The sequence below is a fragment of the Saccopteryx bilineata genome, chromosome 12 (assembly GCF_036850765.1).
Source record: "Saccopteryx bilineata isolate mSacBil1 chromosome 12, mSacBil1_pri_phased_curated, whole genome shotgun sequence".
Lineage (NCBI taxonomy): Eukaryota > Metazoa > Chordata > Mammalia > Chiroptera > Emballonuridae > Saccopteryx > Saccopteryx bilineata.
Window position 1 is genome coordinate 5,088,896 of NC_089501.1, and position 17,154 is coordinate 5,106,049.

Sequence of the window (17,154 nt, forward strand, 5' to 3'; positions counted from 1 at the left end):
AGCGTGGTGTGAAATGGGGATGGTGAGCTCGGAGAAGGGCAGGCAGATGGCCGCGGCTCGGATGGAGAAGCATGCTGGGAAAAAGCGGACCGTGTGCTTTGCGTGCAGCCTGGGAAGGGCCTGCCAAGCCGTGCTACATTTAGATTTTATCTTATAAGCAAAGCAAAGTCATTGATGAGTTTCAGTAAGGGAGAAAGACAATCATAGCTTTGTTTTCATATCCTAGCTGTGTCGGTGTCAGTGCGGAGAGTGGATTGGAATGGAAAGGTCCTGGAGGAAAGCAGTGCAGTTACTGCAACAGGTGTGGAGAGAGTTAGGCGGGGACCCACACCAAGGCTGTCACAGTGAGAACAGGAAGGAGGAGCAGGCTTGAGAGCACTTTGCAGAAGTGGAAATGGCAAGATTTAAAGACAGGATGTTAGAGCAAGAGAATAAGGGTGGAATTAAAACGACTTCCTCCGGTCAGTGAGGAGGCTATTAACTGAAACAGCCATCAGAGGATACGTTAGAGGTGAAAATAACATTGAGTCTAGGATACAAGACATGCGAGGAGAGTTTTCCAAAACCCAGGTTTGAACGTTTTATGGGTGCTACAGTTTTTAAACTCAGAAGCAAATATGAGTTGAGGTATGAATGTGGACGTTGAACCACAGTAATGAGTCAAAATGACTAGAAAAAGCCAGAGATGTCTGAAATAGAGCTGTGGGTAACACCTTTAAGGGTGGGGTCATGAAACAAGAATCCACAAAAGAAACAAAAAGGAGTAGCCAAAAGACTGGACAAAAAAGGAAGGAATAATGTTGTGAAAACCACTGGGAAGAAAGTGTGTTAATTAGAAGAGGATGGTTACTAGTGTAGGATGCAGGGAAACGTCCAGAAAGATGACTCCTAAAAGCTAAACAATGAGGTCAGCCCTCAGGTGGTCATGGCCAGCTTTGCAGGGCTCTCCAAAAAGTTAGAGACTAGGAGCCAGGCTGCAGTTCACTATGATGTGGTCAGAAGATGGGGAAGTGGAAATGTTTCCTTTGACTTGTTTTTCTAGTAGAAAAGCTGGTTGACCATTTCATCTACTCTCTGATCTGTTACTCATGGAGATGTAGGTCACCCAGTTTTTAAAAACAACTGGCTGGGCTTAAAGGTGCAAGCCCTGGGCTTTGAAAGCTGTTCCTCTTTTCAAAAATAACTGGGCTCTACAGAGTTTGCATCTGCAACCTCTCTCTGCTGTTTGAACAACCACAGGGTCAACTGACTGAGAGATGTAGAGTCACAGTGTAGAGACCGGAAAGGCTGCATTGATTGTAAATAAGACAGAATCCTCAAGTGTGACAAGTTTATTGGTCCAGACAGGAGTTTTAAAGAACCCCCCCTTTTCTGTACTCTCCTCACCTTCACTCTTACTGCCTCTAGGCCTCCTCTGGAGCCCCAGGTAGACCCAATGCTAGAGAAGAATAAAAGGGCAGAGTGGACTAAACCACCTTCTTCACACTTCAGCCTAAGGTTTATTCTGTGCTAAGCTACCAGGGCTATTCACTAGTTTCTTCTGTGGTATATGAAATTATTTGAACTTAAAAGAGTCATTGGAAATATCTCCTTCCTTGCTACCCTGAGAATAAGATCCCCATAGAAACTGAGCTATCTGTGCCAAAACTGTAAAATGTGGCCTTCTAATTCAGAAATTCTGTTGAAAGAGCCCATTTTTAATGGATAAACCAGATTTTTATCTAGAGTGCAACTGATTTCCCTAGCACTGGTTCTGCTGCCAAGTTTCCTCAGCTGTTTTTGATTATTAAATATATTAGAAGCACTGCAGTGTTAAGAATTGCCTAAACAACCTGACCAGGCAGTGGCGCAGTGGATAGAGCATTGGACTGGGATGCCAAAGACCCAGGTTCGAGACCCCGAGGTTGCCAGCTTGAGCGCAGGGTCATCTGGTTTGAGCAAAAAGCTCACCAACTTGGACCCAAGGTCGTTAGCTTGAGCAAGGGGTTACTCATTCTGCTGTAGCCCCACGGTCAAGGCACATATTAGAAAGCAATCATCAATGAACTAAGGTGTTGCAATGAAAAACTGATGATTGATGCTTCTCATCTCTCTCCATTCCTGTCTGTCTGTCTCTATCTATCCCTCTCTCTGACTCTTTCTCTGTCCCTGTTTAAAAAAAAAAAAAAAGAATTGCTTAAACACATTGGGTTGTCTTAAATCCTTAAAGTTAGAATAGTATGTGTAAGCACTTATAAAATTAGAGCTGGTGTGAATTTAAGTAGATTAAACTTTAATCATTAAAGGACTCTTAGAGAATGCAGGCATCAGCTGTGCCAGGTGCTAAGTGATTCTTGTACCAACTGCTAATTCTCTCCACAGCCACCAGAGGACACATTTTCAGCTGAATTAGTGTTTGGAGCATAGATAGATAGATGATAGATAGATAGATAGATAGATAGATGATAGATAGATGATAGATAAATATTAAAATCTGTTGACAGGTAGCGTCTAACATTGATTTTCTCTTTTGCACTTTCAGTTGACCTGAAATACTATCTTTAAAGGTTTTCTAAACCCCAGAAGTAAAAGTTTGAGATAAAATATACAAAAGTTTTGAGATTATTTATTTTGGCTATTTTATTTTCTCCAATATTCTATGCCTACCAGCAGTGTGTACCACATATTATTTAGCCTGACAGTTGGCTCTTGACACACACCAGTGACATTTGACAGGCTAGGAAGACTTCTTAGACAAATACCAGCCCAGAGTTTAAATGGAAATTGGCCAGTTAGCAAACAGATAATAAATAGAGCCTGTGAGGTGGAAAGATCACGGGCCTGCCCCCAAGGGGAAAGAATTCATGATAAAATCATGCAAGGGTCCCTCTGAGAGCTTCTCAAGGTTGAAGCCAAAGTTTGAAAAGGTCTGATCACTTTAAAAAGAGCCACATTTTTCTTCTCAATGACTAGGGTTGCCAGGTAACATATGACAATATTTGGAACATATTTATACTAAAAAAGTATTCATTGTTTATCAGAAATTAAAATTAAACTAGATGATCTGTATCTTTATTGGCTAACTCTGTCAAGCCCATCAACAACAAAAGTGAGCTTGGCAATTTAGCACCAGCCTCTGCAGCCTGGTATCACCAGATTGGAACCACCAGTGAGAACACTCCCCACGAACTTCTCCTGCCAAGTAACCGAACAATCGGGGGTTTTGTACAAAATTAGGTCAAGGCAATACAAATGCAACAAACTAGTTCCTGGGATTGCCCTGGCCCAGCAAAAGTGGTACAGGTTAGTTCAGAATGATTTAGGGGAGTAATTGTTTCTTTCCTGATCTCCCTTTGGGCTATACTGAGCGACACCCTTCTTACTCCAACTAGTCTCTGATTCTGTTTTGTCTTCTGTGACTTAATAATTGAATGTTACTCTAGAGTAGAGCTCTGTGGACAGAATGAGGTAATTTAGATCACCCTTCAAAGCGAGGTGATCTCCACTTTCCTTCATTTCACACTGAAATGTGGCAGTGTTTAACCTGTGGTGCACATTCTGTGTCCTGAGCTTTTAGCCTCCATTGGTTGACACAACACCAAGTCACTTAGACCGTTTCCCAAAGGAAGTCCTACAAAACCAGATGCTAACTTAAGTGCCCCAGGCTCTCCCTCCTAGAGCCTCAGCATTGAAGCCCTCAGGTACTGGATGTCTATTAATAAGGCATTGATTCCTACCCTGCTATTAATACTCAAGTGCTCACTTTCCTTGGGAGCCTTAGAAGCCATGATTGGCAAGATGGAGACACTTCTGGCTTTTCTTGCACTGTGGTTCTTTAATCCCGCTCTGCTTTCAATGCTATTGTGTCCTATATTCAAGAAGAGTGCTTACACTTTCTCTAGTCTTTCTTGGTTTTGCATTCTTAGCTATGGACACACACAATGAGAGGAGCTCTTGATCTCTTTTAGGGAAATTCCTTAGTTTTTTAAGTAGAGGGCTGACTTTCTGGCCTCAATCCACCAGGAAGAGCAATACCCAAGGAAACAAAACATACTCTTTCTCTAATGCATCTCAAAGTATGCCAGGCTGTCTAGTTGGTAGAAATTGCAACCTCAACAATTCACTGCTGGCTGTCCATTAAATGCATACACTGGGCAAGCCTATGTGTCTTGGCTGTTATGGCTACCATAGGAGCTGAGGCCTTTCAAAAGAGTGACGACACCTCTGTTAGGCAGGATAGACGGTTATCAGGGCAGGAAAAGGGGAGGGGGCAGTGGGGGATTTATCTCACCCACTGAGTAAGAGTCAGCAGTCCTGAGACCAGATAAAACAAGAGAACCAGGTATCCCAACAATTACAAGAAAAACATTAAAAGAGATCCTTAAAACTGTGTCCGTTAGCCCTGATAACAGGGAAATAAAGCCTTGAAGCTAAGTGTATATAATTCCTAAGACCCCAACAGGCAGGGTGCTCAGACTAGCTGAGTTTGCCTGCTTGTGCCTAGTGCCATGTGTATAGCTTTGCTTGAATGCTGTACCCTCTCACCTGAATTCCTTCTCACAAGACTGACAAGAACCGAGGAGGGAGAAGGCCCAGGGACTCGGGTCTTCTTTGGTGACACCTCCATGAGAAGAACTAGTCAAAAAAGACTGTTGGGAAAGAGTAGCTTGAGTTAAAACTCTTAGGGAAGATATGTCGAGTTAGTTTGGTGAAGGAAAGGAATTCGTGCAACTATAAGTCCAGTGAAAATGAAAATTGAGAAGCTTCCTGTCAGAGCCAATTTATCCAGGTGATCTCATTGCTTTTCAGGGACCATTGAAAATGTCTGAGATCTGAAGGGGGAAAAACATGGATTACTTCAAAGTAAGAAAAGAAAATACAAAATAGATATAAGTAAAATGCTTAACTGCATGTCTGTAAAATGTAAAAAACCTTGTTAACTGAGCACTTACAAACTTCTCATTACACTTAAAAATAATTTATGGATCAGATTGTTTTACTTCATAAGAATCTTTAGGTATATACTGCCCAGGAATCATAGCCAATTAGTAATAAAATGTATCACTGTTGGTCAAATAAGTTTGTAAATATGATATATGTATATATGTTTACTCGCTTATAGTTTGCATTGGGTGTGGGAAACAGGCTGTAAGCAGACAAAGTCATTATACCCTAAGGCAGGCATGGCCAAGAGTTTTTGCCCCTGGGCCAGATTAGAAAGAAAACCTTATTCATGGGCCAGACAAAATATTAAAATTAAAAAAATGTTAAATACAAAAATGATTTAAGTAAACAAAATTTTATTATGTAATTTGTTTATGAATAAATGTGAGCGAAAAAATTTAATATACAATATTATTTTAATAAAAATATATTTTAATAAAAATATAATTACATACCGTATAAATATCCAAACTGTATCTCAATCAATTGAAACAATATTTGATTAACAGAGCGAGCTTGAAGGGGTTATATCACAAATAAAACAATTATTTTGTTTTACAAACAGCCTGCACACGTTTTCAGTTATCAACTGCAGCTATTGTCTATGCTACAATGCCACTGATTCAGCACACTTGACCACAAAAATAATGAATTGTTTGACCTTGGGTGCACACTGGCAAACTTCGCCTAAAAGAATGTGGGTTTCACATTGCCGCTAAATGTCAAACAGTTCATATTGAGTACAGATGAGTACAAAAGTTGTAAATCTTTATAATGAAATGTTTTTAAAAAATAAAGAAGTATCACTGTTGGTCAAATAAGTTTGTAAATATGATATATATGTTTGCTCGCTTATAGTTTGTATTGGGTGTGGGGGCTGTAAGCCGGCCTGGTCGTTATAGCCTAAGGCTTAGTTTTAAAACTAAGCTTTTCCCCATACCTTTGACTGTTGCATGATAGCGAGTGGTGCACTCTCAGAGGAATTCCATTATGCCTCAGATAAGTGACTTTGTATCAGGGAATTCCTTGTTTGTACTTTGGATTAAAGGTTTGAATTTCTACACTATAAAATGGGGCAGACTGGGAGCTTGCTCTCTCTTGGTTCCTGAGATTAGCATTAGAGAAAGGAGAGCAGAGAAAGGCCACGTGGAGGAGAGGAGAAGCAGCCAAGATGGCAGAGTGGTGAAGGAGAAGCCAGTTTGTGCAGAGAAGGAGATGGGGAACAGAGGTGAATAAGGCTGGTGAGGTATAAACCTTTGATCCCAGGAAAACTCAAATAAGTCAATGGCTTTGGGAGCCCTGAATGGAAAGGGAGTGTTTTCCCACTGTATGTATTTCTTGCTCACCAGGTACAAGCTAGGATTAAAGCTAATGGCCCACCAGTTCTTGGCTTCATTGTTTCATTACCATCTGTCCGAATCAAATGCAAACCTGCATGGGCCAGGTGGCTGTGTTGGTGGCTGTGGCTACTGGCTTTACAATTGCAAAACCATTCAACCAATTATTGGAATTTAACCCTAGATTAGTCACATGCAGAATTCTTTTCCGCGTATCACTATCTTCTTAAATATCTCAATTTCCAATAATCAAAGACGTTTCCGCTTCTGAGTAGCTGAGATTTTAAAGTAGTGGAGAATATTAAAAACTTAATTGCAGGCCACATAAACTCATTACGTGGGTTAGATTTGGCCCACGGGCCGTATGTTGGCCATTTCTGGCCTAAGGCTTAGTTGTAAGACTAAGCCTTTTCCACCCTTTTAATACTAAGATCTTTTTAAAACTAAGCTTTTCCTCACACCCTTGACTGTTGCATGATGTGGGGAGGTGCACTCTTATGAGGAATCCTATTTATGCCTAACATAAGTGACTTTGTATCAGAGACTTCCTGAATTGTATATTGGCTTAAAGGTTTTGATTTCTATACTATAAAATGGGGCGGATTGGAAGCTCACTCTCTCTCAGTTCCTGAAATTAGCATTGCAAAGGAGAAGTAGCCAAGATGGTGGAGTGGTCAAAGAAGAAAAAGAGACAGTCGAAGCCATTGGGGTGGGTGGATGGGTCAAAGAAGAAAAAGAGAAAATGCTTCCCATCTGTAAGGAGGAAGGAGGAGTTTAAGAACACAGTGGAGAAGGGAGGGGCCCCTGGCCAGCAGGGGAGGAGAAAGAGAGACTGGTATTTGCAGGTGAATGGGAAACAGGATTTTGCAAATGGAGGGGGCTTTCTGGAGGGAAGAGATTCAAGTGCAAGAGATTTGCAGAGGGACCAGAGGAGGGTCCTGAGAGAGGGGTGCCCCCAGGGGTCAGGCAGGAGGGAAGAGAGTTGGGAGTCCACGGAGAAGAAAAGATTAGGAGCAGAGGTTTTAAATGAGGTTGCTTTGGCCAAAAACAGCCTGTGTGTAGAACAAGCAGCACAGAAATTAAGGACAGGAGAGAAAGTAAAAGGAAGCCTGCATATAAGGAATTTCAGAAGCCTTTCCCATCTGGTGGCAAAGATTATCTAGATCTCTCAGTATGTTGAAATCAAAGGTCCCGTTTTCAGGCCAATGGGAGTCATTGTCGAGCCTATATTGAGACCAGGCTGTGTTGCAAAGGAAAATGAATTTCTTTGGCTTGAGGTCAGAGAGACCTAATTTAGTAAGATTTTTAGAAGACAGCCCAATGGGTTTTGGTCAGACGGCTTTGACTCTGAAGAGCCCAATGTGGAGATTAGTGATCTAGAGAGGGTGTCTCCACCTCCAATCACAAAGGAGAAAGCTCTCCTGGGAATGTGGAGTCGTCCTACTTAGGGGTCATCACCGCCCAAGAAGGAGCTCAAAGAGAATGTGAAGGGATTTGGCTAAGTGCTTAGACTTTTGGAATGTGCTGCCTCCTGAGACAGAAAAATGGCAAACCCCTCAAAATGTGAGGCTGTCCGGAGAAAGCCGTCCAACGACGGAGTAGGGACTAATGGGTCGAATTAAAGCCAACCAGGAGAGGAAAGGGAGAAACTCCTTACCTTTCTGGTCTGGCAGGGGTTCAGGACAGAAACAGATCGCCGGCCAATCAACCTATAATTACACATCCAAACAGAATCAGGGAGTAAGCCCAGGATTAACTGCCACTGCCCATTGCTTTCCTGGTTGTAAGTTTGGATAGCAAAGAGGGATTGTCCAGGCAGTTAGTACCCTGTCCCGAGTTTTGGCACCAAATGTTGGAATGCATGGGAATCCGAAAAGACCAGAGTAACAGGCTTTATTGAAAGGAAGAAAGGAACCTTGCTGGGCACTTCTCCAGGGAGAAGGGCACCAGTTACAGACTAGGGACAAATCTTATACGGTTTGGGAGAGCCTGAGGGGATACTGAGTCAACAGTTCTGGTATGTTCCCTTTTACGGTTTTACAATTTCAGCTTTCTGGAATTCTTCTGCCTCAGAAGCGATTGTCCAGTAAGTAAGAGTGAGGTCAGGCAGCCAGGTGGAACAACAAAAGGGCAGTTGGAATTTCATATATCTATCACCTAGAATGAAAGGTTATTTGATTCTCACCAGCCTTATTCACCTCTGTTCCTCATTTCCTTCTCTCTGCACAAACTCTGTATAAACTGGCTTCTCCTTTAGCAGTGTAAGGCCAGGAGCCATTATCGTGGCCATTCACATGCAGTTTCCCATTGCATTCAAGCAGACAGTAAAGAAATGGCAGAGTCAGAGGATGGTGGGCCATTCTGTTTATTGGTGTCTCACCAAGACAGGCAAACCACAAGAGAAGACAAGGGAAAAGCAGAAAACCTGATTTTTCCATGAAGGGCAAGGGATCAGGGAGGTCCCTGCAATGGTGATAGCAGGAACCAAGAGAGAGCAAGCTCCCGGTCTCTGCCCCACTTTATAGTATAGAAATGAAAACCTTTAATCCAATATACAAACAAGGAAGTCTCTGATACAAAGTCACTTATCTGAGGCATAATGGGATTCCTCATGAGAGTGCACCACCCCACATCATGCAATCAGTCAAGGGTGTGAGGAAAAGCTTAGTTTTAAACCTAAGCTTTAGGCTATAACCACTTTGCCTGCTTATAGTCTGTCCCACACACCCAATACAAACTATAAGCAAGCAAACATATATATCATATTTACAAACTTATTTGACCAACATTCCACCCCTTTTGCTCACTTCACAATCTAAACCACAGGTATCTTCCATGATGGTCACTGTGCAAGGAGTGGGATACATTACATAAACAGAAACAGTACCAACTACAGCAATAGGATTAACCAATCAAAAGCTATGGGCAAGCCCTGGCCAGTTGGCTCAGCGGTAGAGCATCGGCCTGGTGTGCGGGGGGACCCGGGTTCGATTCCCGGCCAGGGCACATAGGAGAAGCACCCATTTGCTTCTCCACCCCCCCTCCTTCCTCTCTGTCTCTCTCTTCCCCTCCCAGCTGAGGCTCCATTGGAGCAAAGATGGCCCGGGCGCTGGGGATGGCTCCTTGGCCTCTGCCCCAGGCGCTGGAGTGGCTCTGGTCGCGGCAGAGCAACGCCCCAGAGGGGCAGAGCATCGCCCCCTGGTGGGCAGAGCGTCGCCCCTGGTGGGCATGCCGGGTGGATCCTGGTCGGGCGCATGCGGGAGTCTGTCTGACTGTCTCTCCCCGTTTCCAGCTTCAGAAAAAAAAAAAAAAAAAAAAAGCTATGGGCGAAATGAGAGAGCTGTCAGCGGCACCAAGAGAGGCAAATTTTTCCCCTTTGGCAGAATACAGGCCAGAGTTTTGTCTGCAGACAGCACCGTAGCTGGTATCAGAGGCCGCCCCAAGCGGGCATACCAAACCTTATTGGCCAATACACCAGCATCTGCTGGTTCTATATGTAGTAAAATAGGAGAACTCACAATTGGCCATAAAGAAATTACAAAGGTGCCCTTCATAATGCTGTCCCCCTAAGCACTCAAGGGATAATACACTTCTACCTTAGGTGGCCAGGTGCTGGTTACCCAAGGAGTTAACTGGAGGTCCACCTCTAGCCCCTTTCCCCATGGTGCCAACAAGGCCACCCATCTCAGATGGGAGGCCTGTACAGTCCAGGGCCAAGTCCATTGAAGCCGTTGGCCTTTAAGAAGGGCTGTTGGGGCAGGCAAGAGCACGTTGCCCTGCTGTCCAAAACCTGGCTTGATTAAAATGTCCTTGGTGCGTATCTGCAACTGAATATGGGCACCTGTCCGATGCAGGAGGGCCTCTACTGGAGCTGGGCTCCTCCGTTGAGGTCTCTCATTCAAAATCCGGAGTACTGCCTGACCAGGCGGTTGCGCAGTGGATAGAGCGTCGAACTGGGATGCCGAGGACCCAGGTTCGAGACCCCGAGGTTGCCAGCTTGAGTGCAGGCTCATCTGGTTTGAGCAAAAGCTCACCAGCTTGGACCCAAGGTCGCTGGCTCGAGCAAGGGGTTACTCGGTCTGCTGAAAGCCCAAGGTCAAGACACATATGAGAAAGCAATCAATGAACAACTAAGGTGTCACAACAAAAAACTAATGATTGATGCTTCTTACCTCTCTCCGTTCCTGTCTGTCTGTCCCTATTTATCCCTCTCTCTGACTCTCTCTCTCTGTCTCTGTAATTAAAAAAAAAGCATTCTTTAAAAAAAAAAGTCCAGAGAACTGTCCATAAGCGGCATATTCATCCAGTAAGGGAGCTGGTGCCCCCCTCCTGTCGCAGTCCCTGCTTTAAGAGTCCATTATACCGCTCAATGATACCAGCAGCCTGGGGGTGGTAGGGAACATGATACTTCCAGTCCACCCCCAGCTTTTGAGCCCATTGTCTCACCATTGAAACAGTGAAGTGGGTACCACTGTCATTTCCAAGGACCAGCAGTTGCCCATATGCAGCACTCAGGCGGTCCAGAGCCAGTATGACTGCCCTCTGGTCAGTGTTATGGGCAGGGTAAGCAGCAAGCAGACTGGTGGCAGTATCTACACAAGTGACTGCATACTGGTACCCTTCTGACTTTGGTAAGGGTCCAGTGATGTCTATCTGCCATCGTGTCAGTGGAACATGACACCTTTGGATCTGTCCAGGTGACACCAGTGGTCTCCAAGAGTGCTCCTTGGAACATACTGCACATTGCTCACAGGCTGCAAGTACCTCTGCATAGGACCCAGGCAAGTTCCACGCCTTAACTGTAGCCCACATAGTTTTCTGTCCTGCATGGAGCAGGCGCCGGTGGAGCCACTGTGCCACATCACCTGCAGGTGCAGTCTCCAACCATCACACCCTTGCCAACGTATCTGCCTCATCATTCCCAGGATGGGCTAGAGGGGCATGCCCTGTGACAGTGTACTGTCACCTGCTTCTGTTGTCCTATTTCCCATAAGTCCTGCCACATGGCCTGACCCCATAGTGGACAGTGCATTACCATCCACTGGTTAATGTGCCAAGTAGCAATCCAAAGGGTCAGTCCACGATAGACGGCCCAGCTGTCAGTACAGATCACCAGAGGTGAAGGTTCATTATGGGCAACTATCCAAACAGCTCTTAATTCTGCCCATTGGCTGCTTTGGCCTGTACCCATGTCCATCCAAATAGACTCAGTGGCCGGATGGAAGGCCTGTCCATTTGGCAGGTTGGCCCCTGCTGGAACCATCAGTATACCAGACATCTTCGGGGATGGGCACCAACCCCTCTTGGTAGGGACTGAATTCAGGTTCTGCCTCCTGAGCCCCAGCTGTACCTGACTCTAAGGTCGCATAGGTGACTGGACCCAAGACTTCCTGCAGTTCTGCCCTCAATGAGCTGGTGCTAAGAGCACAGCATTGTTGCAGATAGGCACCCCACTTGGCCAGGGGGGACATTTGGGCCATACCACCATGTGGTTTGGTTGCCCAATCTCTCACCCATCCTGCAATAGGGTATGTTGTCTTGATTGTAACTGGTGTTGTAGTTGTAATACTCTCAGTAGCCAGGAGCACCATCCTGCTGACTACACCAGTTGTAAGGCCAGGAGCCGCCAACATGGCCACTCACATCCAGGTTCCCATTGGATTCGGGCAGACGGTAAAGAAATAGCAGAGTCAGAGGATGGTGGGCCATTCTGTTTATTGGTGTCTCGCTGTTGGTCAAATAAGTTTGTAAATATGATATATATGTTTGCTCGCTTGTGATTTATATTGGGTGTGGGGGACAGGCTGTAGGCAGGCTGGGTCGTTGTAGCCTAAGGTTTGGTTTTAGGACTGGGCTTTTCCCCACACCCTTGACTGATTGTATGATCTGGGTGGTGCACTCTCATGAGGAATCCAATTATGCCTCGGATAAGTGACTTTGTATCAGAGACTTCCTGCTACACTTCCTCCTGGCCTTACACTCGCCGAGACAGGCAAACCACAAGAGAAGACAAGGGAAAAGCAGAAAACCTGCTTTTTCCATGAAGGGCAAGGGATCAGGAAGGCCCCTGCAATGGTGATAGCAGGAACCAAGAGAGAGCAAGCTCCCAGTCTGCCCCACTTTATAGTATAGAAATGAAAACCTTTAATCCAATATACAAATAAGGAAGTCTCTGATACAAAGTCACTTATCTGAGGCATAATGGGATTCCTCATGAGAGTGCACCACCCCACATCATGCAATCAGTCAAGGGTGGGGGGAAAAGCTTAGTCTTAAAACTAAGCCTTAGGCTATAACCACCCTGCCTGCTTACAGCCTGTCCCCACACCCAATGCAAACTATAAGCGAGCAAACATATATATCATATTTACAAACTTATTTGACCAACAAGCACTCTTCCATCTTGGGTACTTCTCCTCTCCTCCACGTGGCCTTTCTCTGCTCTCCTCCAGCATGGGCTCCTCTTCCCCATTTTATAGTGTAGAAATCCAAACCTTTAATCCAGTATACAAACAAGAAAGTCTCTGATACAAAGTCACTTATCTGAAGCATAATGGGATTCCTCATGAGAGTGCACCACCCCATATCATGCAACAGTCAAGGGAGTGGGGAAAAGCTTAGCTTTGAAAAGATCTTAGTATTAAAAGGGAGGGAAAGGCTTAGTCTTAAAACTAATCCTTAGGCTATAACCACCCTGCCTGCTTACAGCCTGTTCCCCACACCCAATGCAAACTATAAGTGAGCAAACATATATGTCACATTTACAAACTTATTTGACCAACAGCCCTGAATAGAAAGGGAAGTGTTTTCCCACTGTGTGTATTTCTCGCCCGCTGGCTGTGAGTTAGGATTAAATGTAATGGCTCACCAGTCCTTGGCTTCGTTGTTTCATTATCGTGTCTGAATCAAATTTGAACCTGCATGGGCCAGGCAGCTGTGATGGTGGCCACGGCTACTGGCTTTACAGTCACTCATAACCAAATTATTTTAAAAATAATAAGAATACATATCATTTAACATTTTTACAGAGAAAAAAATTTGGTTGGAATGTAAGCATATTTTAATATATTTGATATAATGTGGGACAAGGTCTCCAAAATTAAGTGTGGCTAAGACCAACGAAGAGTGGAAAATTCTTAAACCAAACTGACATTGTTCAGAACTACTTGCTTACCTTGCCCTTAGGTTTCTGTTTGGTTTTCCAACCCATGAACTCTGAAGAGCTTTTTCTGATTAGCACCATGACTAATTACACACAAATAGAATTTATACACAGAACAGAAATTCCTTAAGCTCACAAACAAATGTGAAAGCAAAATAAAGAACATCTCTTTCTGAATTCCCACTGTAAGAACCATTTTTGAAAAGGCTCATGAACCCCACAGGAAAAGGAGCTCCCGGGAGGCCTTAGAGAGCTCTGTACCCAGGCCCTTCCTGCTGGAGTCCTGTCTGGGTAAATGCCTTTGTATTTGAAGGGATTTTAACTCAGCCTTTTAGTCTAACACCCCGCCCATCATTCTTAAAAAGGTGATATCTGGGCACACCGTTAAAGAGAAGAGGTCAGAAAGGGGACTGAGGAAGTAGAACAGGGGAGGAGGCTGCTGGCCTGTTTGGTGATGGAGTAAGAGGGGGTAGGGAATGGGTCTCTAAAAAAAGGTGTGCAAGGTAAATATATTTGATGAGGTGACAGTGAATGCACTGTGATTGGAGCTTATACTGGTAATTATTAGATGTGATATAATTTATTATATAGCCCCCTGTAAGGCCAAGAGCCGCCATTGTGGCCATTCACATGCAGGTTCCCATTGGATTCGGCAGATGGTAAAGAAATGGTGGAGTCGGAGGATGATGGGCCATTCTGTTTATTGGTCTCTCACCAAGACAGGCAAACCACAAGAGAAGGCAAGGGAAAAGCAGAAAACCTGATTTTCCCATGAAGGGCAAGGATTGGGGAGGCCCCTGCAATGGTGATAGCAGGAACTGAGAGAGAGCAAGCTCCCAGTCTCTGCCCCACTTTATCGTATAGAAATCAAAACCTTTAATCCAATATACAAACAAGGAAGTCTCTGATACAAAGTCACTTATCTGTGGCATAATGGGATTCCTCATGAGAGTGCACCACTCCACATCATGCAACAGTCAAGGATGTGGGGAAAAGCTTAGTCTTAAAGCTAAGCCTTAGGCTATGATGATCCAGCCTGCTTACAGCCTGTCCCCCACACCCAATGCAAACTATAAGCGAGCAAACATATATCATATTTACAAACATATTTGACCAACGCTCCCTTTTTACCTGGGGAGAGCAAGGGAAGAGGGAAGAGAGGCAAAACAAGCTCTCTTTCCCTTGCCCGTCCTAACCAGTTGCACTGGTGCTGCAGCTGCCTGCACCAGGCCTGTACCCAGAGGCTCAGCACTGCCTCCCTCCTGCTGGTGCCCAGGGTCTTTCCAAAGCATGGAGGGGGTGGTGCCTCACCTCTCTTTGCTGGGCGCTAGGACTGTGTTGGGGAAACTAATGTGTTTCCAATGTGAAACAAGTGAGTTAGGTTTGCTCACTTGTATTTTGCATTGGCAGGGGGCAGAGCCATGTGCAGAGGGTCTGTGAAAGGCTGGGGGTGCTTGCCCTGAGGGCAGTAGATTGCAAATTGCGGATTACCTGCCTCTATGGGGAGGGGCAATTGTTTGCTATTGTTTGCCTGAGATGGGGTATTTCTGCCTGGCCTGTTTTGCTAGTGGGAGCTGTGAGTCCTGTGAGTTCGGAGGGGGTCAGGGCTTGGGAGCCCTGAGGGAAAGGGAAGCGGTCTTCCCTGCCTGTTTGCTCATCCTCCATTATGAGACTTTAATAAACAAAATGGCCCATCATCCTTCGGCTCTACAGTTCCTTTACCATCTGCCCGAATCCAATGGGAACCTGCATGGCCACCACAGCAATGGCCACTGGCCTTGCAGGCTGCCTCCACTGTTCCCTGACTATTGACTTTATTTGCAGCCTCTTGACTGGTCCTTTGAAGCCTACCAGCACGTGTTGGACCCTGAGGAGAGGTTTGCCTTAGCACAAGTGATCACTGACATCATGACAGGTGCCCAAGGTTTGATCTCATCCACTTTTACTTCATTAAGGTCCACTGAGATGAAGGTACCTGCTGGAGTCTTTACCTGCAGCTAGTGAGGGGCATCTTCAACCAGCAGGTGGTACAATTGGGTTTAAATATATTACATGTGAGAAGAGGATAGAAAGCATGGCCAGAGCTGAAAATAGTGTTTTTCTTTCATTGCTGGTCCAGAACCTGGGTTTCTAGGGCAGCATGCATAGCATGTTTATTTGTAAGCTTATTTGCATTGCTGAATTCCAAGTATTATTACAGTCTTAAAGGCAGTTTTCCAAACCTAATTACAGTAATGGTCCACAAAGGGCTCTGGCCAAGTAGTTTAGTTGATTAGAGCATTGTCCCAATATGCCAAGATTGTAGGTTCAATGCCTGGTCAAGGCACATGTAAGAATCAACCAATGAATGCATAAATAAGTGGAACAGCAAATTGAAGTTTCTCTTGCTCCCTTCCTCTCTCGCTCTACAATCAATAAAAAAAAATTTTAAGCTTAAGTTTAGAAAAAAATGGTCCACAAAGAATGGAAAACCTGCTCTCATTAGATTATAGAATTTATTGGTAAAGAAAGGACTAAACATACCCCTTTGCAAGGCATTGATGTGTACAATCATGTTTATTATTTTTTTTAATGTTGAGACTATTTTTAGGATACTAAAGGGAACAATCACCATATGTCCTCTGGGGGAGAGCCAGTGGCAGGAAGTAAACAGGATATAAAGATTTTTCCAGTACATTTACCTTAGGTCTAGTTAGAATTCTTTCTTATAGTCAATTATTTGACAAAAGATTTTCTTATGCTTCTTAAGATTGTCTGAAGTTGGTTGCCTTTGCTTTTTTTTTTTTTTTTTTTTTTTTTTTCATTTTTCTGAAGCTGGAAACAGGGAGAGACAGTCAGACAGACTCCCGCATGCGCCCGACCGGGATCCACCCGGCACGCCCACCATGGGGCGACGCTCTGCCCACCAGGGGGCGATGCTCTGCCCATCCTGGGCGTCGCCATATTGCGACCAGAGCCACTCTAGCGCCTGAGGCAGAGGCCACAGAGCCATCCCCAGCGCCCGGGCCATCTTTGCTCCAATGGAGCCTTGGCTGCGGGAGGGGAAGAGAGAGACAGAGAGGAAAGTGCGGCGGAGGGGTGGAGAAGCAAATGGGCGCTTCTCCTGTGTGCCCTGGCCGGGAATCAAACCCGGGTCCTCCGCACACTAGGCCGACGCTCTACCGCTGAGCCAACCGGCCAGGGCTGGTTGCCTTTGCTTTTCTTGGCCGACATTTGGCTCAGTCTGAAAGACCAGCATATTCCTGTATGAGTGGATCTTTAAAACGATGTCTGCAGGAAAGTTGGTCAAATAATGAAGAGATGCAAAGGGCTTATGCTTTTCTCATGCCACGGCTCATAACTCACATCCATGGGAAACTTGAACTCTGCTGATTTTAACTTTTATGCTACTTTTCTAGATAGAACGTCAGCGGGAGTATGTCCAGAGACTTTGGCAAGAAGGCCATCCAGATGATAACAATAACCTTGGACTTCCACTTAACATAACTTGCAAACAACTTATTTCCATCAACAATAGCAGCTAAGCTGGTGTTGTCTTTAGACATTTGACATTTAATCTCCTAAATAAGCCAAGGGTATGATGTTAAGTCTAAATACTAGTCTACAAAGCATCTCTCAAGTATTTGGGGAGTTGAGAGAAGTAGATAATAAAAGCCACAGAAGAGGGATCCTTTGTATCCCCAACATTGTTTGCTTTCTAAGTAATAAAGACTAGGAGGCTCGAGTATAAAC

The 17,154-nt window shown here is 44.8% G+C and overlaps 1 pseudogene; it reads left to right on the forward strand.

Moving 5' to 3' along the window:
* Window positions 1-16,946, forward strand: part of LOC136316433 (uncharacterized) — a 43,423-nt pseudogene extending 26,477 nt beyond the window's left edge.
* Window positions 16,947-17,154: the final 208 nt, after the last annotated feature.